The following is a 21760-nucleotide window of genomic DNA, read 5'->3' as shown; positions in this document are numbered from 1 at the left end:
ATCATTGCTTGACATTGAAATTTGTTTTCATGATATAATTTTTAATTCATTCCCAAATTTTATTTGCTTTTGGCAAGTTTAAATATTGTGCAGTCTTAGATTTGTAATTTGTGAGCTTACATTTGATCATGGCACCTGTAATGAAGAAGTACATAATTGCTGTTTCTTTCTTGATATGAATGGCTTCATCTGAAGGGAAGATCAAGTTCAATAAGCTATAAAGTGGTTCTCAGAATGTACTTCAATAATGGGCCAGAACATTCGCTTTTTATCTGTACCTTTCTATCATAAAATATTAAAAACAGAGCAAGTAAATAGCTCTAGAATAAAGTGGAAGTGCTTCCGTTCCATGTGGATGTGGGGTATTTAGACTTTAGGGACTGAGATTCTTCACTGTGTTTATTAGTGCATGTCTAAGGAAACGGTTCTCAAAGTGTGGTTCCCCGACCATCAGGACCTGCGTCATCTGGGAACTTGTTAGAAATGTACATTCTCAGATCCCACTCCAGACTACCGAATCAGTAATCTGTGCTTCCACAAGCCCTCCAGGAGATTCTGACACTGGCTCAAGTTTGAGAACCACTGCTCTGACACTTGGCTATTCCAGGTGTGGTTCACGGAACAGCAGGAACACCTGGAGCCTTACTAGACATGGTGACCCCCAGGGTGTTGGAATCAGGCCCGCAATGTAACAAGATACTCAGGTGATCCTGATGCATAGTAAAATCTGAGAGCCACCGATCTCAGGTTTGGAGCAGGAAAATTACTATGGGAGAGTATCCTCTATTGAGAGGCACTTTGGAGGTTGTCAACGTGGAACTCAGTGGATACTTTACTGTTTGTATATCCCCCTCAGTTCCTTCTGGAATAAAAAAAGGGAAGAGATGTGTAAACCTCTTGGCTGCAGTGTTCCAAAACACATAAAGGCACACTGTGTCTACATTATGAGATGGAAGTCAGAGCCATTATCTGGGTAATAAATCATATGTGTGTGTTTATATGATTGATATATATATATCATATATATATATACCACAATGATCTAGACGTGTTAGGTGAAAGCATAGTTTTCAAGTTTAAATTTTTTCTAAAATTCAATTTTCTAATTTACTTTTTATGTACAAATAAATCTAAGATATATTTTGTCTTTTTATCTTAGGTTATTTTCTACCTTTGAATTTAATTTTCTGTAGTGAATCCTCTTAGAAAGTCTTTTTACCAGTGAAGGAAGTTGCAGACTTTCAAGGGTCTGTCTCATCCCAATAGGGTAATCGTTATGATGCTAAGGCATCAGTAAGACAAAGGTTTCTGTGGAGGGGATGAAGTTTGCCTCTTTCCGAGGATTTGGCATTTTACATCTACTGAGGGGTGAATCCAGTGGCCTGGGTGGAAAAGAATAGTTGACCAAGTAAAATCTTGTTTGTAAAAATATTTTTAGCATAGAAATACATGAAAATTAAAGGATTTGAAAAAAATCCTTTTGAAATCTTTGCACAACAAACCCCCCCGTATGTAAATAGGACTGTCAATCGGTGTTTGTCCACAGCCCGAGCTCCAGATGAACCAGTGTAGTGTGCGATGACAGGAACAGCTGACTCATTAGCAGAGAGCAGTGAAAGGTAATTAACCCTGGGAAAAGTACAGCTGCCGTGCGGGCTGTTCCTTTCTGTAGGATCTGATTAGAAATTAGTGTTAAACCACTGATTCTTTTTTTTTTAAAAAAAGACTGTCATTGATAATTCACTTTCACTCTCAGGTGTGTCCCTAGAAAAGGTTCTCAAATGTACTTAAACACAAAAGGGCTCAAATCTAAAAAGCATTTTCTGGTAACAGTAGACACCTGTTTTTCTTGTTGAAGGAGAGTTCTTTCAAATGAATATTCGGTTTGACTATTGAAGATTGGTGGTACCCCAACCCAAACTCTAATAGTCAATCTGTAAATTACTTGAAAAGATTGTTTTATATAGTTAATAAGCTGTAGATAATTACCATTTAATTAAGTTTTCTCTTTTTTTCTTTCCATTTTTCCTCTGATGATGCTTCTCATCAGTACCAATGGAAACTCTCCAGTTCAAATCCAATGTATATTAGGGAAGGTAAGTGAAGACTATTTAAAAATAAACTTTTCCTCCAAAGAGAAGTAATTCCTTATTTTTCAATGGCCTTCAAAAACTTGAGAAGTTAAGGAACTTAGTTTTAGGGAACAACCAAAGATACTTGATTTTGTTAATGTTGGTATTGTCATGGTTATTTGGGTTATGTTCATATATTTCTTTGAGGAGTGCATACACATGTTCATCTTAATTTATGACTTCACTTGTCTCATATGAGGAGCATTCACACAATCAGGTTTCACATATGTAGCTAAAGAATGTGGTAGACAGAAAAATGGCCCCCAAAGGTATCTATGTCCTAACTCCCAAAACCTGTGGATATGTTACCATATATAGCAAAAGAAGTGTGATTAAATTAAGAGCCTTGAGATGAGTAGGTCCAGTTGATCACACGGTTCTTAAGAGAAAGGCAGAAAAATGAATCAGGGAAATGCAACCTAAGAAGGACTCAACTCAACCCACCATTGCTGGCTTGGAAGACAGAGGAAGGGAGCCAGGAGCCAAGAAATGCAGTGGCCTCTAGAAGCTGAGAACAGGTCTCAGTTTATAGCCAGCAAGGAAACAAGTACCTCAGTCCTATAACAGCGAGGAACTGGAGTCTACCAGCAGCCCAGATAAGCAAGGAGATGAATTCTCCCCTAGAGTCTCTAGAAAGGTATGTGGCCTGACTTGATTTTAGCCTGGTGAGACCGTACCAGACTTTGGACCTCCAGAGCGGTAAGATAACATATTTGTGTTGTTTTAAGCCATTAATCTTGTGAAAATTTGTTACCCCAGCAATAGAAAACTAATACAGAAGATAAGCCAAGCAATAGATGGGATATATTTTACAGCTGGCAATATAAATCCTATGAAGAATTTCCAGTATTTGAATGAAGAGGAAAAAATTTTCTTGAGAGGCCGAGACTGATAAGTAGTCTTTAGAAATTGGAATATTCATTTTATGGATCCAAATGATGGTTATCACCAGCTCTGAGATTTCTGTCTTCTGCTTTGTAATACCCCTTCCCCACACCAAAAAAATTCTCCGCATGATAGTTTTGGAAACACAGTGTCTGTATCATCCAAGGTGCAAATGAGTACACGCTTTGTTGGGAATGTTAGCAAATCTCTGTTTAACTGAGCCTGGGTGAGAGGAATGGAATGTCAGTGGATGAAAGGTGAGGTCCCTGCTGCAGGGAAAACTGCTGAGCCTAGGGTTTAAATGCAGACGGTTGTCAGGCAGCACCTGCTTCTACCTCTTGCAACCTGTGTGAGCTCTGGGTAAGGCAGTGAGCTCACTTTGTTCCCTTTCTTCGTTGTAAAATTGATGGTGCCTCCCATAGGCATGTCGTGATGACCCAGAAAGAGAGCACATGTAAGTACTTACCAGAGTTTCTATCACTTGATAAGAGTTCAGTAAGGGTGAGCTGTATTTATTTAGAAAACAGTGTCATTTTTCTATTTTGATAAAAATAATAGATTACCTTTGTCTTTCCTCATAGTTAGTGCCATTTTAACTCCAAAATAAAAGTCATCAGTTTGAAGTATATAGATATACATGGTTTAAAATAAAATATAAATTCATAAAAGTCAGGACATGCTGACACAGTATGAGTAAGAAAAGTGAGGTATAAAAACTGGGAACCAGATACAGTTTAAATAAGTTGGAGATCTTCCTAGATTGTTTTCATGCCAAATTTGGAAAAATAAGACCATCCATATTTCTATTTTACCTTTGGCTTTTATTCCCACGAAAGGACCAATTTAAGTCATAACCTGTAATTTTTCATATAAATTAGATAAAAGTAAACATTAGGGAGAATCTGACCATAAAATATGTTACACTTCATGCTTGCTCTTCTTTGCATTTTGGAAGCTGACGTTTTCAACATAAGGGAAGACAAAATTGTAAATTCTCCTTAACTGGCACAGCAAACAGACAAAATCTAGAGAGGCCCAGATGCTGTGTGTCTGGGATGTTTTATATTGAAATAGAATTAATAAAATAATATCTCAAGCATCCGAAGAGTATTGTTTTTGGCTTATTTCAACTCAATTCAATAACAACCTATTGAGCACCTACTCTGGCCACATTCTGTTGCAGTGAAAGTCAACAGGACACAGCCCCTCGCTTCCGTGAGCTTATACCAGCACAGGGAAGATAAAATGGACACAAGTGAGTATACCATCAGGGAGAGCATAGTAATCAAGATGGAGGTGCCATCAAAACACTGTTGGGACACAGAATGCTGTGAGATGCTGCCACTTGAACCACAACGTGAATGACAAATAACATTTCAGCAGATGGATTTTGCAGTTCTGACACCAAAGAGAAAAGTTCCTTTGCAAGTTACAAATGAAATCAACAAATTCCAAACATTTAATTTTAGCTATTTAATTTTGACCATCTAGTCTCTTTTGACCCTTGTGTAACTATATAAAAATATGGCTTTAATACATTGTTTTACCAAGCCTAGTACACTTTTAACTATTTGTATCTTTTCAATTGGTCTTTGGGGACATTTATTTATTTTAGTCAAAGTCCTCTGAATCTCTCTAGGAATGAATTCTTCAGGAATCATCATTTTCTGGAAGCTTTTCCAGTTTGGTACAGGCCTGCATTTCCATTGCTCCTTCTGCCTTTCTCCATTATCATACTTTCCACATCGTGTTGGAATCCTCCATTTGCTGGTTTGTACTCGTGAGGACAAGAGATGTGCTTTATATCCCTTTTAATGCCCACTGTCTAGCATGGAGCAATCCATGCTAGATAAATGTGTATTGAACCAATAATAGTAAATTTTTTAGGATAAAGGTACTCATATTAAAAGAATCCATATTAAATTAAACACTGTAGTGAAAATAAAATCTAAGGATCATTCTGCAAAAATCCAGTGCCCCATTGGCCTCAACAATTGAGAGTCACGCCATTTTTTTTGTAAATTTCAGTAAATTCTCCCATTCCATATTTCATAGATAATGAAGATAAATTACTCTATTCTTTTATCTTAATCCAAATTTATAGAATATCATGAAGATTTTAATGAAAAACAAACAGTTACTGTTGGGAAAAACAGCAGACTTTGTTGAAAAAAATTCCAAAAAATTTCTTAAAAATGGATAAGAAAAATAGAAAATGTCTAAGGATATCAAGCATTTGTGTAACAATCTATATAATAAAATAGCTTGAGGGCCAGCCCCGATGGCCTAGTGGTTGAAGTTCGGCGGCTCAGGTTCCCGGGCTTGGAACCACACCACTTGTCTGTCAGTGGCCATGCTGTGGTGGCGGCTTACATAAAAAAAGAGGAAGATTGACAATGGATGTTAGCTCAGGGTGAATCTTCCTCAGCAAAAAAGAATAGCTTAAGTAGAGAAAATTCCCTTTACATAATAAAAAGCCTCATTTTTGAATCAACAAGTGCTCTTTGAACTTTATTAAAAATGTTTTGACGTTATATGGTTGTTTAGTATAGATTTACTGAAAACAACACATTTAGTTGCAACACAAGCCTTGAAGTTAAGTGGTTAGTTTAATAAAACAGAGTTTCCATAGTTACCACAGGAGAACAGAGGATAACTTTTATTTCTTTCGAAGCCAGGAAGGGGCTTTAGAGAAAAGATTAAGCAAATAGACCCAAGCAGGTTCATTATATGGGGCTTCACACCTGATTGGCTTTTTAAAAGAGGAAACTCTTGGTATTACAGGAAATTAAAGTTTTTTCCTTTAAAATCTATAGCAGCACATTAAGAAATCTTAACATTCTCTTTCTCTGGGCGTTTCAAACTGGATTCTGAGTCAGGGGGAAAGCTAGTTTAATAAGATATCTCCGTGAGATGCATTCTTGCTCATAGTGTTTTGTTAATAAACCATGTCACAAACAAGTGGTTAAAAATGCCACACTGAAGAGACCAATGCCTTGCTCTATGTGACAGATCATGCGATCTTAGGTCTAACTTTACTAACCATGATCAACATTTTGTTGAAAGGCCTGATGGAAGAGAAATGGAAATCCATACTGGTGAAGCAGTCTCCTTGTGCCAGCTTCACTGCTCTCTCTGTCTGGTGTTGAGATTTGCTCTCTGGGTGTTAATGGAGGTCACTTTCGGCGTTGTCCTTTGCTGTATCTAACCCAAGGAGTTCTTCACAGTTGACTGTTGAGAAACAAAATGATGTGGCTTCTAGTATTCTCACCTTCAGCTCGTGAGCCTTTAAAGCAGCAGTGATTAACAGGACTTTTACAAAGTTTCTATGTAGTTACAAGGACAGTTTCAATCTTCTGTCATTTTTTTGCATTAGCTATGATTATGCTTTTACCACAAAAATGCATTTGTTTTAAAGGTAACAATACAGACTAGGAGAATAGCTTATGTTTCATCTATATTTATCAGCACTCACTGTACATTTGTGTCTTCATTACCAGGAAATATTAAGGGACATTGTGCCATCTATTCCTGTTTACAGTTTATTATGCAGAGATAGGAAACACTTAGCATGTAAAATGAATGTAGAAATTATTCCTGGATAGAAACACGGACATTTCCCACTCGTTGGCTCTTTCTCCTCCATCACCGGATCAGAGTGTAATTGTCAGTAATCAGGCCTGCTTGCTGCTGATAAAACCACTCTGAATGCTAGCAGCCTTCTTTGTGTGATGACTCAATTATTCCAGAAGTGCCTCATCAAATCTGCCCCATCAGCTGGGCTAATAAATAAGGAGAAGAAACTGGCCCCCCAAAGCAAATTATAAATCCATTTGCATTAACCATTTCGCTGGTCCATGATCTAGGCAGAAATAAGCATGGCAGATTGTGTTAAGCTTATTTGAATATGTTTATAATGTTTACAGCATGCAACTTTTTTTCCCACAAGGTGTTGGAATTATCAGTCATGAATGACATCTAAATGCAGTTATGTTAATTGCAGCAAGGCTTTAAGTATCTTTGAGGGCTATTTTGTTACTTAAATCAGGTGAAAGTTAGATCATCTTGCAGGGAGAAATATGGGTCTTGCACAAATTACTGGCATTGCTTCCAAGTTTAAGGAGAAGAGGCCTGGTTTTTATTTTTGCAGGTACTGGAAGGACAAACACAAATAGTATAAAGCCTGCTAGTACAAGTACAATAGCTTCATACCCGTCACAGTGGAAACCAGAAGTTATTTTGATGCTCTGCATGACTTTGCAAAGCAAAAATTGCATTTTCTGGGAGGAGATCAGAGTTGCAATAGCGCTCCTTGTACTTAAAATTCCTTGGAAGATTCTATAGGGCAGAGATTTCAAAAAGCCAGGCAAACCAGTAAAAATCAATTAAATCCATCAATGGAAATTTTGTCCATTGACAAATCTTATTCTTCTTTAAAATGACAAACAATACTGAATAACAAGAAGTTTTGTTTATATTTGAACTTCAGTGATCACTTGGGGAAACAACAGATGTTCAAAATGGATCATAAAAAGCAATCTGATTACTAATAACAAAGAATTAGTCTTGTTGAATATGTAATGATTTAAAATCCAAAACATCCTCCCTTAAAAGTCAGCGATGCCACAGACCCGCTTTGCAATGGGAGCTGGTTTTCCTGCAGAGTAGTTCCAGCTTTGATGAAGCTCTTTTTCCTACTCCTACTTGATCAGGAGCCTAATTATAGGCTGATGGTAAAAGGAAAGCTTGCAGCAAATAAACACTATCTTTATTCGCCTAAAATAACTTAAATGAAACTCACTACTTCTCTTTATTTGCTCCAACCAATGAAGCATATCGCCTAATATCTACCTGGAGATCTGAGCAGAGTAAAGTCATCTCCGACAGCATAAATATGAAGTGGCAATAGGCTAACAATTTTTATGCATCAATTTTTAAATATAGACTCTCTTGCTATGATGGGAAAACCAATTCTATAGCTCATTGGTTAGAAAATCCAAAATAAAGAGTTTAAATTTTCATTAGAAATTTAATGGAGCAACATGGCAAATGGAAAACCAAAGAATTCGATTGTCTGTGCAGGCAAAGGTATCATTAAGGTTTATGTGAAATTTGACTCAAACTTAAATTATCATGCTGAATAATATAAAAATAAATCTGGAAACTTAGAACTGTAAAGGACTTGCTTTACCATTCAAAAAAATAAACCGGGCAAGGATAACCCCCCTTTTTCATCATTCCAACTAATGAACAATTGGTGAAGACATTAAAGTTAGAAGAGTGATTAAGAGATTCAAACTGTTAGAAGTTGTGGAGACAGGGCCTCAAGGAATAGCAGTGCTAAGGTAAATATGCTCCCATTCCTGTTTTTATTTCACTCATTAAGAAACAGCCTGAGAGTAGTCTTTGGGGCTTGTGTTAACATTCCAAACTTCTGACAGGATCATGCGGTGCATTTCCATTCTGAAATAGAACTGTCTGGATCCATTGGTAAGCAAATTCCAAAAAGAAATCGGTAGTCATGGTTCGCTCATATTAGTTGTATTACAGGGCTACAAGTGCTACATACATTTCATATTAAATTTATTTGCCCTATCACCAAGGTTTTCACTTTGAGTTTAGTTTGGAGGATTTTTTTGAGCCAGCTGTAAATCTGTGGTTCTCTGCTTTAAGGAAACAGTTGACATATGCATCATACCATTTTATGTCATTCACCACCCCCTACCCCAACCAATAAAATATAATCTGATATACTCTTCTTTTAATAACACAATAGATTCATTACATTGTATCATAGGTTTAAAGGACTGTCTTTTTCGCAAGCAGGTACTCACCCGTGAAGCAGCTGTAAAGAACTGAGAGTCCCTAATTATTGGCATAGAGTAAAGCAGATAAATGGAGTACTTGGTGATGATTCCGTTAACATGTAAAGCTATGTCTTAATTAGAGAGCACACTTAAGGACTGTGTAGCCCATTAGGTTACTAACACCTTGGTTGTCATATAGTTTTATCTTTTAAGATTGCTGTTTCATAAAAATACGAGCTTCAGTGGAAAAGTGTTCATCCTAGTAGGTGGGAATAGAACTGACTCTGCTGCAAGTGTGGGAGCTTGGTCAAGTTTCCAAGTCTTAGAGGGACAAGTACTGTAGGATATCACTTACATGTGAAATCCAAAAAAGTCAAATCTGTAAAAAGCAGAGAGTAAAAGGGTGGTTACCAAAGGATGGGGTGTGGGAGGTTAAGATTGATGGTGTTTAAAGGTACAAACTTGTAACAAGTACTAAATAAGCCATAGAGATCTAATGCACAGTATATTGAATATAGACGATAAAATTGTACTAAAAAATAAAAAAGATTCCAGGGGCTGGCTCGGTGGCATAGTGGTTAAGTTAGCACACTCTGCTTCAGCGACCCAGGGTTCGAGGGATCTGGAGTTCACAGGTTCGGATCCCGGGCGCAGGCCTACACAGCACTCGTCAAGCCATGCTGTGGTGGTATCCCATATACAAAATAGAGGAAGATTGGCACAGATGTTAGCTCAGGGACAATCTTCCTCACCAAAAAATGAAAAAATTATTAAAAAAAAAAGGATTCCAAGTCTCAGGTTGTCTTCCAAAATGTGTATTTTCTATGAATATTGTAGTGAAGTCCTTAAGTTTTATAAAAATGGTTTAAGATCAGCAAAAGAGATGAAAGTATGGCAATTAATAAAAATGGGTTTTTAAAGGTATCTCCTTGATATAATGATAGGGCACATACAGGGAATGGAGGAAATCGATTTCAATGGAAGATTCCTTTTGGTGTCAGCCAAGGATGTTTCCAAAAAGCAGGTGGGTGGAGTTATTAATGATACAGGAATGGAATGAGGAACCTCTGAAGGGCTCAGATTTCCCATTTGTATTTTGCTGTACTTGGACTTCTTGAGCCCTTTTGTGTCAAATCACATTTCTAAACTTATCCTTTGTTGGCGCCCTCTGTGCACTTCTCCAAGTTGATCTCAGCTGTGCTGCCCTAACTCTCCTCCCCCGGGAGGGGAGAGCCGGCAGATGGGGTTAGGGCAGAGGGCTGATGCATCTGACAGCAAACGGCCTGGCTGTTGAGTGGAAGCTGCAAGCGTCAGGAAGCTACTTTTCCCCTGAGAACCAACTAACCACTGAAGAAAGTTGAAAATGAGCCCTTTGAGAAACGCTATTAAAAGTAGTAAAAAATTGCAATTGTGCAGATGATGTGCTGCTGTGTGCTTATTCGGATGCTAATGAGTTTGACATTAGGGAACTCAGAGGGTTTACAGCTACTCCCTTATGTGATTCAGTTCTTTATTGGCAATCTTTGAGAAAATAAGTGGAAAACGTATTGCTAATAAATACATAACACGATAGGGTATTAGACAAAAAGCCATTACTTTCAGGATTTAGAAAGAGCTTTGCTCACCAGTGTGACTGTTTTCCAGGATCTTTTGTTTTAGGTTTGAGTATGGCAAACAAAGGGGACAGGCAGGTGGAAAGCTTCAGAACTCTTTCTGAACCGAGGTTGGAGTAGAATAAGCCAAACACATTTGTAGAGAGAGGCTTTTTTTTTTTTTTTCAATTACAATCAAACACAAACTAAGAATTCCCAAGCTCCTGTGCTACTTGTCAGTTCTTACATCCTGTACAGTAATCTACTCTATCAGTTAGTTTTATCCCTGTTTTTCCCCAGGAACTACAGTTGCTGACTTGAGTTGAGGAAGCAACTGCTTAATGTTTGGTCAAAGCTTACAAGTAGAAATACAGAAATCTATGATTAAAAAGCCAGCGCTTCAGTCTCCTGCAAAGGGTAAAACACAGGACAAGAGGAATCTGCAAGGGAGGTTGGTGGCTTGTGTTTTAAAATACCAGAACCACTATATATAAACATTGTAAATGTGCATTGATATACGTGGTGTTTGTATCAATAGCCCCTCTCTAGTCTGCTGAGTGTACTACACTGAATTTCAGAGTTTTCTCTCAAGGGCCAAATGACCTGAAGACGGATTCTGTTCCCATCCCTGGGACCAAACAGAGGTGATGCAGCTCTGTGTATTATGTCTGAATGCAAAGTAAACCAAGGGCAAATTTCTTTCATGGAAAGCAGGTTCAAACATTGGCAAAAAGCATGAGTAGCATTTTATGACAGCCTCATTAAAGAGAGCCCTAAATAACAAAGGGATGAATCGGAATCTGTCTTTTGTGACTTCTTGAGTGTAGCACATTCCAAATCTTGTCTGAACTTTTTCTTTTGATGGTTAAAAGTAAAAATATCAGTGATAATAAATGAGGGTCCCTTTTATCCAATTTCCCTACGAAATTGAAGACATAATATACTTAGTTTGGTGATAAAGACCAAAATGAATGTGGCTTACCTTAAAAAATGTAAAAATCTTGTTCCCATTGAGATGTAGTATAAAATTTTTCATTCTGTTTAGAGCACAGTCCAGCCGAATTCTGGGTAAAAGTATCAATGCGTTATCTATTGTTCACTTCAGTGTTTATTACTGCTCCTTGATTTATTTGTCCTACCTGATATGCTTTCCTTTTATATTTTATCTTAACAGAATGAATTTCAGGATTTCTCACTGAAGTGGACAAAGACCTTTAGTCACTCTGACGGGGCGGGACAAACTGAGTTGGCACACAAGTCACCTGGAGAAAGAGAGAGGTAGGGCAACATTTTATTAAAAAGCAGAATATATTGAAAGAAAATGAATCCAATCAAAGCATTTCTATAAAGACTCTCCTCCACAACAGTGTTTTATCTCTGTGGATTTGCTTTGAAAGAAATTTATCTGAATTTAGAATTGTGATTTTTGTCAGAAGCATTGTCACTTGAATATTTAAAAATATTAAACAGATAAAATCCTCTGAGCCTATAAACCTTTTGCATATTGATTGGTATGTGTTATTTGTTCACATGTGTTTGCCCTTATAAAGAAAGGTTCAGCATTAACATAGTTTTAAAAATCCAATTTGAATTCATTTGTATTAGAAATTACTTTACTTAAGGATTAAGAGTAAATAAGTGAGATGTTTTAAAAGCATATTTTTTAAAGCACTGTAAATGACTTCTAGAGTTAATTCCTACAAACACTGAAAAGTAAGGAATTAGGTTGTCCTTGGGAAAGATCTACTTGAATAATTTATCCCTATATGAAGGAGCTTGTTTTCTAACATTTACGTATTTTGAAACACATGCATCTCAAAATATCAGCAAGAAAAATTAAAATTTAAGGCCCTTTTAGGCTGTTATTTACACTGAAGTATCTTTAAACAGGGCATATTAAAAGAAATCTTTTAAAAAGTCTCCTAAAACATAAAGCCGGCGATTGCCCCCTTATGTCACAAAGCTGTGACTCAGAGGCCGTGGTATGGCGACTAATAGAAATCCTTGGCACATGTTGGCTACCTGAGGGAATAATAGAACTATTTGCTGGAGTCATTTGGCAAAAGGATGCAAACATATGGCTTTGGTTTATATTCCGCATTGCCAGTTGTGTGAAGTTACAGGATGAAGTCTACACCAGCAGTGACAACTCAGAAATAAGAAGTGGGAATCAAAACAGATTAGCATCCTTCTAAAGCTATCCAAGCTTGTCTCAGGTCTAAGATTTCTTTCATTGCAGTGCATTTCCAAGTGACTCTAGAAAATTCCCTTTGAAAATCACCTCATCTATGAGGGATGTGCATGCAGTTGGACCTCAGGAAGAGAGCTATTTCCACAGAACTGTGCTTAATCTGATAGCTGACTGAATCTGCTTCTTCCTTTAGGTATGGTGTATGTTGGGAGTGGGAGGGATTAGGGGAGACAAGGAGAGGTATCCTAAGTTTAAATGGTAGACATCATTTAATTCTCCAGCTTTCTATGTAGAATCAAAGACAATACAATAAAAGACAGATAGGAACGGAGAGTTGAAATCAGCGATAGTGTGCCCTAAATAAAGGATTCTGAAAATGTTTATTTATTTTCAGATGAAAGATTCAGAAGAAGTTCAGAAAATTATTAGTATGTCATCACAGATGATGTAAAAACCCCTGTTTTTATTAGTTTAGATTTTTTTTAAAGTTTATTTTCTGAATTACTCTTCCTGAGTAATTAATACATGTATGAAAAGAAAACTGGAAAAATAAAAAGAGGGTAAGAACAGAGAAAAACATACTTGAACATTCTAACTTAGTATTCTTCTCAATAAGTCAGTTATTCTTTTAGTATCACAACTTATTTTCCCCGTGTAACAGGGAAACATCTTTTACTGACGTTTTGAGCCGATCCAAAGCTACGTTTAAAACAAAATGATGCCAGAATCATCAAAAGAAAGGGCACTCAATGTAGGGCTCTTTGTTTTTCAATCTGGCTAAATTTCATTCCAAGGTACTGGCATCATCTAGTTATTTCATTTTCTGGGTTTAGCCCTTTCCAACTTCCTGAATTCTCTTTGTCGTTTTTTTAAAATTAATTTTTGTAAAAGAAGCATCCACTGATGATAAAGGGCTCCTCATAGAGAGGACCCCAGGACCTCTTCTCAGCAGCCGCAGGACTTCCTCTCACCGTGGCCGTGAGTCCCCAGGATAGAAATGACATTGCACAAGAGTAATGTGACACAACATTCAAAACTGCATTGCCAGTTCAAAAATCTCAGGAGAGGAACACAATGAAATCCTGCTAAAAGTGGAAATTATTGTTGAATGTATATGAAGGACTTCTCAAATTAAAAGTGGCTACCTGCATGAGGTTATATATAACTAGACAGTGTTAAGATTAATTGTATAAGGATTTTGAGAAAGTGTCTACAAAACATTATGATCACCAAGGCTTTTTCTATTAACTCAAGACTATTTATAAATATATATTGGGGATATCAGTGTCTAGAATTCTGTTGAAAGGAGAAATCAGACTTAAACCTTACCAATAGATTTGTTTTATCCAATTCTTATGAAGTGGCTAAATATCTACTTGGAGGGTGTTTTTGGTTGTTTGTTTTTTCTTTACCGTGAGGTTAAAATAGAATTTTGAGTGGAAAATAAAATCAAAGGGAACTAAATCTCCTCACATACAAGTAATTTGCTTGCGTGAATGAAAGCAAAATTGAGTTTATGAGTTCTGGTCCTGCTCCTCGAATCTCTCCCTCCCACAAACCAGCAATTCCAGGACTCCCTGTTCAGCCCAAAGGCAGGCACCAGATCTGTGCACTGTGGTGATGTAGATGGGAGATGTGCTGAGTGCCCCTGATTTAAACGCCAGTAAGATGAGACAGTCAAGTACAAGTTACTAGGAAATTACTGTAAATATCTGTATATAGGTTTGTAAGTACATAAAGATGTTAAATGAGAGCTTCCCAAATTCAACTAAGTAGTGAAATTTTATTTGATGGTCATTTTTCTTCTTTATTGACTGTCTGCTTATTTCCATTGTTTGTTCTTGCATATCCTTCCTCCAAGTTTTGCTTCTTTGCCTTCTTTATTTTATAAATGTCTTTCTCTCTTGCCATTTCTCTTTGTATTGACTCCTCTCCCCAGAGAACTGGGGAATGAAATCTTTTTAAAGTTTTCTTCATAGTTTTATTATAAATTAGATACCAAGCAAGAACCACTGTTTGCCCGTTTCCATATAAATATATACATAACATATCCATACTTCTAGCTTAAATGAACTTTTCTTTAGTTTTAAATCAGGAAAAATAAGAGTGGCAAAGCCTACTTTAATATTCTTCACTATTGAGAAGCAGATTGTCAAAGCCAGGAGCCGTTATAGGAATCTCTGAAAATATTTTCTCTTATTCCTATCCATAACAATAGAATGAGGTAGTAAAGGCCCTGAGAAACCTGGAGATGGACAGCTTTTTAGAAATTCAGATCTCTGCTTTGAGAAAAGAAATGACTCCTTAAGTTTTACAAAATTGATTGCAGATTTGTCAATAGCATTTGGGACTTAAGCAGTAAAGATGATCAAGTCTACTTTTCTGGTAGAGAAAACCAACGTTCCCAGTGATAAGTGTGGTTTTCAACATTGCAGCACATGTTATTTAGGTCAATGTCCTGAATCATAGCATAATTCTGTGCCTCTTCTATAACTCTGGGAGAATTTGGAAGGATGGTGATCCCCCTCTCTCCACCCAGGTCTCACATGCATTGAGGCAGAAATCTCTTTCCACCTTTAATCAACCATTACCCGAATGAGGTACCCACTGAATATGAGGTTTGATTTTACAAAAGTTGTCTACCCATTGGCGATATATTAAAGTCTGGGAGAATGATCCAAATGAAGAATACTTAGAAATTTCTACTCCCATATACAAGGTTTTAAAGAACAAAACTTATTTTCAAATTGAGATCTATGAGGAGAACGAGCCATCTCATAAATGTTAAAACCTCCCGCCCCTAACAAGAAAAGCAAACGTGCTGTAGGTTTCTGGTGTTCCTATTCCCCAACAAGCTATTAACACACAACTAGATACTGAACTTAGTAACTTTTATTGTTCTTCAGGTGTGAAGGAGAGAAAGAAGGTGAAATAGATGGGTTGTATATTATGGCCTTGGTCTATTTCACTCCTACAACTTGCCCCACAAGTTAAATTCTGAAACTAGTTTTTAAAATGTTTATAGAGGACATAGAGGCTACGCCAACAAGAGGACAATAGCCATACAAAATGCAATTAGGAGGCCAACATTCTAAGTACAATCAAGCAAATGTCCATGAATATTCATGTATTCCTCCCAATGACTGTAATGGGGAGGCGGCTGCATGGTGTGGTGACGGAACTGTCAGGTCCCTGGATAGCTGAACTGTAACATAGAATTAGTCTTAAACCTGCTTTGAGGGAGGTTACCTTTAAGTAGCTTTCTGAAACTTTTACATGTATCTGCTGGCACTCTTTGCAGTCTGAGTTTCTGTTTTGGTAAAGAAACTCGTGGAGTTCAACCTGCACTTGCTTTTGGGAGGAATTCTTCAGAATGGTTGGGGAGGGCTGATAGCACCTGTGTGGCGGGCTAACAGACTACAGGAGTAGCTACCTTGGGAATAGTTGATGGTTTTCATCGCTTTAACCCTCATGCTACTGATCTCTTTTAATCGAGTTATTTGTTTAGCACATGAGGGGGAGTTTGCATGAGTTGGGCCACTTTATATGCAACAGAGATGCTCATGGAGGAGGAGGATTTCACAATGCAGTGCTCACCATCCTGAGTAAACTGAGCCATTTTAATCCTAGGCAGTGTCACATCTGTCATAAACTCATGTGGTTTTAAAAGAAAGAAAATCTACGGAAAAAAAAGATCACCTCTGTTTTATTGTTGTTTTCTCTTATGTAGTTTTAAAATATTCATAACAAAGAACCATTTTATTCAGACTGAAGCAACTGCTGCTCAGTAAAAGCAGTGAACACTTTTTGTTTGCTAATTTAAAAAACAGTCCAATGATTGGTGTGGTGTTTATTATGAAATGATAACAAAAGAGTACTGGTGGTTTTAATAGTTTTAGCTTACGAGAGATGTCGTTAATTTTGTTTGTAGTGTTGCAGGTGAAAAAATGCACAATGGATAAATAGTCTATATTGGTTTAACTGAACATAATATATAGTGTGTTCTGGAGTTGTTTGTCTCAATAGACTATAGTAATCAAAAGTAATGAACCTATTATGTGCAGGACCTTGGAGAGCGTCGAATGGCAGTAAAAGTGTGGCACATAAAAGGTTTATTAAAGGAAATTAAAGTCCATCATTGCCACACCTGCTCCCCTATTATAAGTCTATGGCAGGTCAGTGCCTTCAATCACAACTCAGCCTCGGAGAGCAGAGATGCGTCTCCCATTATCATTGCAGCCACACCGCATCCACGCTAGTGTCGGGATTCAAGGATGGCAGCCATGGAGAGCACCTTCTGCCTGCCTCTGATTTTCAACCAGCAAAACAACTTCTTTCTATTTAAGAATTGCTTCTGATCACATGCAAAAGTGAATTAAACTAAGAGATAATTAGAGGATTCTAGTGAAATGGATGAGTGTAGTCAGGTCAGAATCTATCTCATGTGGACAAAAACAACAGGCTTTTAAAGACTTTGCATCCCTTTGATAATTTATTTGATTACATTTAAAATATTTAGTAGTGGTGTTTTAGGGAATTTGCTACTGACACACACAACACTCAAATTTCACCTTCCTTATGGATTTGGATGATTATAACCAATATTTATTATGGAATTCTGGGAGTAAATGTATGTCGTTGATGATCAGCATTTCCAATGGTATTTTGAAGTGGGGGCATTTCAGAGGTTTGCTTTCTTGTTGCTTTTTTATATACAGGGAATTATTTTTTCTGATTTAGAAAGAGGTATGTATCAGAAAGGGTCTAGAAATGCAAAGGAATCAGGTTTTAGTAAATTAGCCTGAAACCTTTTGGTTTGGCGTTTGAGGTTTCATCTCCTTCACAACCACTGTTAATCAGACAATCCTTTTTTCTATCTTTGTAATGCCAGAAGTATTTGAATCACTAGCAAACGCTTATGGACGTCTGCCCTCTTGTCACTGTTTCCTCTGGTTCCAGCATCTATAGAAGTATTTCTAAAACTTGTGGAATGCCAGGGCAGTCCTAGCTCTATCCCTGTGGACTCAGAATGCTATTCAGGAGCATCAAGGCTACTCTGTTTTTCATTGACCTTCAGGACTTTTAAAGACATGTTTTCATATTTTGGTCAACGTCAAAGAAGTGACCTCAGGACTTTGTGTTCATGTTACAGATGGATGCAGAGACTGAAGATAAAACACTGCATACCCGCTCTAAGGGAACCAAGGGTGAGTTAGCAAGCAGGTGCCACAAAACCGTGCCCGCCACACCATGAAATATGCGAGTTCCAATGCTTAGTCCCTAATGTGTAGTAGGAATGATTACAACTTCCTCAGGGCTTCTTTTTTAAAATCAAGCTGGGACACTGGGTCACAGCATTGAAAGGCAAAATATTATGAAGCAGGAGTTGAAGGACTCAGACAAGTCCGAATGACATACGATGCTGATTTTTCAAAATGCAGTCATAAGGAGATTTGAACATCATGCAAGACAACGTAAGGGTCAGCAAGGGAAGAAGGCTTCAAATTATTGAAATGGCCTTTAATGGCCAAGGCAAAAGACTGAATTGTTAGTTTATTGCCAAAGCGGGTTTTGATTTTTATATTATCTAGTTTAGTGGCTCCCAATCTAAACTTAGTTCAAGTAAAATGATGATGTTTGTTTTTTGACGGCCCCTGCTGGGAATTTCCAGCAGCTCTGCAAAGTAATGTTTGAAAGGTTTAACTTGCTGGTTATCCCTCTCTTTTTGTAACCAACAGATGGTAATGTAATATTGAAATATAAACAGGCCCTTGATGATCTAAACATCTGGAAAACAGGATTTACTGGCAATAATACCCCTTAAGGAAAATAACTTTTATTATAATTAGCTATATTTTTGTGACCCTTAATTCTAAATGGAAAACTGTAGGTTCACCATGGCCTCTGAAAACACTCTGGGTAGCTGTTCCCCACCCCACTCTTCTCACGGTCGGCCTTGCTGAGGAAGAGATGAGTCGGGCAGCCATCATGCAATCATTTGGAAGGGTTTTGACATTTACAGTTGAAAGTGGCTAATCAAATGGAATTCTTTCATTAACTATGTTTACATATGTAGTCAAGGTAAATAATTCCTGTTTGAGTACAGTGCAGGATCCTCAAATTTTTAATAAATTCCAAGATGATTTTTTTCGAGTTAAAATGTAACCATAGTTATCATTAGCCATGATAACCAAAATGCAGAACAATGCGGTACAAGATATGGGACTTTTTTCTGCCCAAACAGAAGTTTTGCACTGTATAGATTTCCAGTTTTCGTTTAAATTACTTTTAAAGTAATCACATCATATATCCTAATATTTGGAATGCAATATTTCTAAACGTCAAATTTTTATGCAGTAAACTTCTCAATAGAATACGAGTTTAAGAAAAACACTTTGTATCGTTATGTAGGATAAGCTCACATCTGCCATAAATATCAGCTTTCGAGGGACTATTTGGATTATTTGAATCTCTTGTTTTGATTTCTAAAATGCATTACTCTATCATACTTTGGAAATGTGGTCCTTTAATTTGCAATTCTTTTTGGACTTTGAATTCTTTTGGCACATACATATACACCCTTAAATAGATCCAAAATGTTCTTCAAGAAATGAAACAACTGTTTCTTGTGTAGCATGAGTAATCTTTAAAACCACCTGTTGTCTCTCTCAATATGCTGCTTATCCTTGTGTAGGCAGGTATTTATAAACATGAACTTCTTTAGTTCCCATCATTTCAGTCAGAAAAATCAAAGCTCTTTTTTCTATAAATTTCTTATTTTTAAAAGGATGTTGATATTAACATGGCTGAAGCTTATCCTCCTCTTTCTAGACATATGAAATTCATGGAACAAAATCTTGGGACATCTTCACTAGTAAAACATTGCCAGTTTTACTTAAATACTTGTTTAATGTCAATGAAAATATAAACAGGATTCTTTTGAAAAATTTCCTATGAACAATAAAATTGATTTAAAAAATAACTCAAGTCCTTCGTGCTCCTGTAATCTTTCATTGAATCCCTAAGGGCAGGTATTTGGAAAGTCCAATCCATGCCTGCAAGGTCCCAGGGTCACCTAAGGCACTAAACCCGGAATCCTCTGTTCTGGGCCACATTCATCTGTCGTCTTGTCTCCGAAGAACCAGAACGGGACACGATCAGTCCACCTGCTTGCAAATAAGGCGGGGTCTGTACTGGCGCTTAGTGGTCATCATCTCGAGGTGGCTAAAAATTTAAGTTATACAGTTTTCAAAATTATAAACTGATTTTCTTTTGCTTTCTTTTTGTCAACAGTACCAATGGACTCTCTAATTCAGGAGCTTAGGTAAGATTTGCCCTACGTTACTTTTCTAATATAGATTGGCTTTAATTATTAGAATTTTTTGTAGTTTTCAAGCTTCAGAATCCCTATTTTAGTGTGAGGAGTAAGCCAAAAGGATAGCTCACATAGCCTCTGTCTATTCACCAAAGAAGCAGGGAAAGGGAAAAACTACTGATAATTGATCGAAAACAATTCAAGCTAATATTTTGATAACAAAGCACAACAACCTTTTGCCATAATGTGAGTAATTTCCCACTTCTATCCATGGAGTGTGTGCTGCCTCTGTGTACACATCTTGCACGGGGTATGTTATTGCACTGATGATAAGTGAAGAACCGAGCCTTCATCCGTGAACCTAATTAACAGATAGCGCAGGTCCTAAATGCTCCACTTTTTTTTTAATCAGTAGATAATTCTATCAGGTAACCACATGATTGTTTTTAGTGTAGACATTTGAAGATAACGTGACTGCTAGGTTTTGGGGTATATCCAAGCATTTTCACCTTAGATACTGTGAATGTACCTCAGGCAACATTCTGAAAATTCTACCTTAATAGGTTTTGCAAAATAAACTCTAATTAGATTTTCTTTCAGAGTCTTTGTGAGGTGTAGTTAGAAAAAAAAAAGATACATGTTTAAAAAGAAACACATGTTGAAGATACGTTTTCTGTACTGGTGGTATTTTATAGCAAAATTTTCTCAGGAACAAGATGAATCCCCTGTCTCTTCTCTCGGTTTGCTATTACAGACCCAAAAAGTCCCAACCCCACTATCTAATCCACGTTTCTGAAAACAATGGTGTATATATATGTTCCTCAGGGAAATGTTTGAAAACAGGAGGTTGTATAACAGTGTCTGATGCACCTTGAAATTTATAATGTATGCATTGACAGTTTACGTAGTTACTTTTCCAGGCAACTGTGCTCTGATTTCCTGAAGCAAGAGCTATCTTAGTTACCTCCCTGTTGCTCAGGATGCACTCTGTCAGTTCTGGTTCACCTGTCTAGTGGAACACGTATCTATCTGAACTGAGTATAAGCTGTCACGCTGATGCTCTTCTCTGTGGAAGTTTGCTGGTGGGGAATCCATGGCCCTGCCTGTGCTGTCGATTTCATCATTGAGAATTTTACATTTTAAACCACTTGTATAGGAGCAGAACACATAGTACACCCACACGTTGGGACTAAGTGACTGAATTGTCTGTCTCACTTAGAGTCTTGCTTTTTAAGTCTGCTTTCATTTAAACTTCCTGTCTGTTTAGAGACTTTATGTCCCCTGCAGAAGGATCAAGAGAAGTTTAAAACGATCCAAGGCTCAAAGTGCGTGAGCAGTTTGCCGTGCCAGGGAGCGGTTTCCTAGCGGTCTACAGCAGGGCGGGGTGCCGGGGACTCAGGGTTGTCTCACCTGCTGAAGTGACTTCTCAATCAGAGTCTTTTTAGGAAATCAAACTATTTAGAGGGGGAAAAAGGGCCTTTTGAGTGATATGTCTTGAAAAATAACTTAAAAAGAAAAGAGAATTTTAGTGTGTGCTTTGGCCTAAGGAGAGATATAGAATTCATAGAGAAAAAAGAAGGAATTAGCAGGGAGAAGCGACTTTGATGGGGAAAAATATTTCATATAACCTTTCTGGAGAAATAAAAATTACTATTTAAGCACTTTATTAGCATTAATCATGATAATAAAACTAGTATTTATTAAAGTCTTATTGTGTGCCAGGCACTCTTGAGCATTCTCTTCACTCTATCTCTTTAATCCTCACAAGAACCTTACAAGGTAGAAATTATGATATTTCCCGTTTATCAGATAAAGAAAATGAAAATAGTTTATGTGAA

The 21760-nt window shown here is 37.2% G+C and overlaps 1 long non-coding RNA gene across 1 annotated transcript in view; it reads left to right on the top strand.

The window, feature by feature from the left end:
* Positions 1 to 19931, top strand: part of LOC131396652 (uncharacterized) — a 130959-nt gene extending 111028 nt beyond the window's left edge. Inside the window, exons 3-7 of the long non-coding RNA XR_009216605.1 lie at positions 2051 to 2096; positions 10717 to 10867; positions 11591 to 11694; positions 17760 to 17814; positions 19901 to 19931. This is a non-coding gene — a long non-coding RNA (uncharacterized LOC131396652). The remainder of the gene's footprint in view (positions 1 to 2050; positions 2097 to 10716; positions 10868 to 11590; positions 11695 to 17759; positions 17815 to 19900) is intronic.
* Positions 19932 to 21760: the final 1829 nt, after the last annotated feature.

Source organism: Diceros bicornis, chromosome 33 (assembly GCF_020826845.1).
Source record: "Diceros bicornis minor isolate mBicDic1 chromosome 33, mDicBic1.mat.cur, whole genome shotgun sequence".
Lineage (NCBI taxonomy): Eukaryota > Metazoa > Chordata > Mammalia > Perissodactyla > Rhinocerotidae > Diceros > Diceros bicornis.
This window is presented reverse-complemented; position numbering and strand designations above follow the sequence as displayed.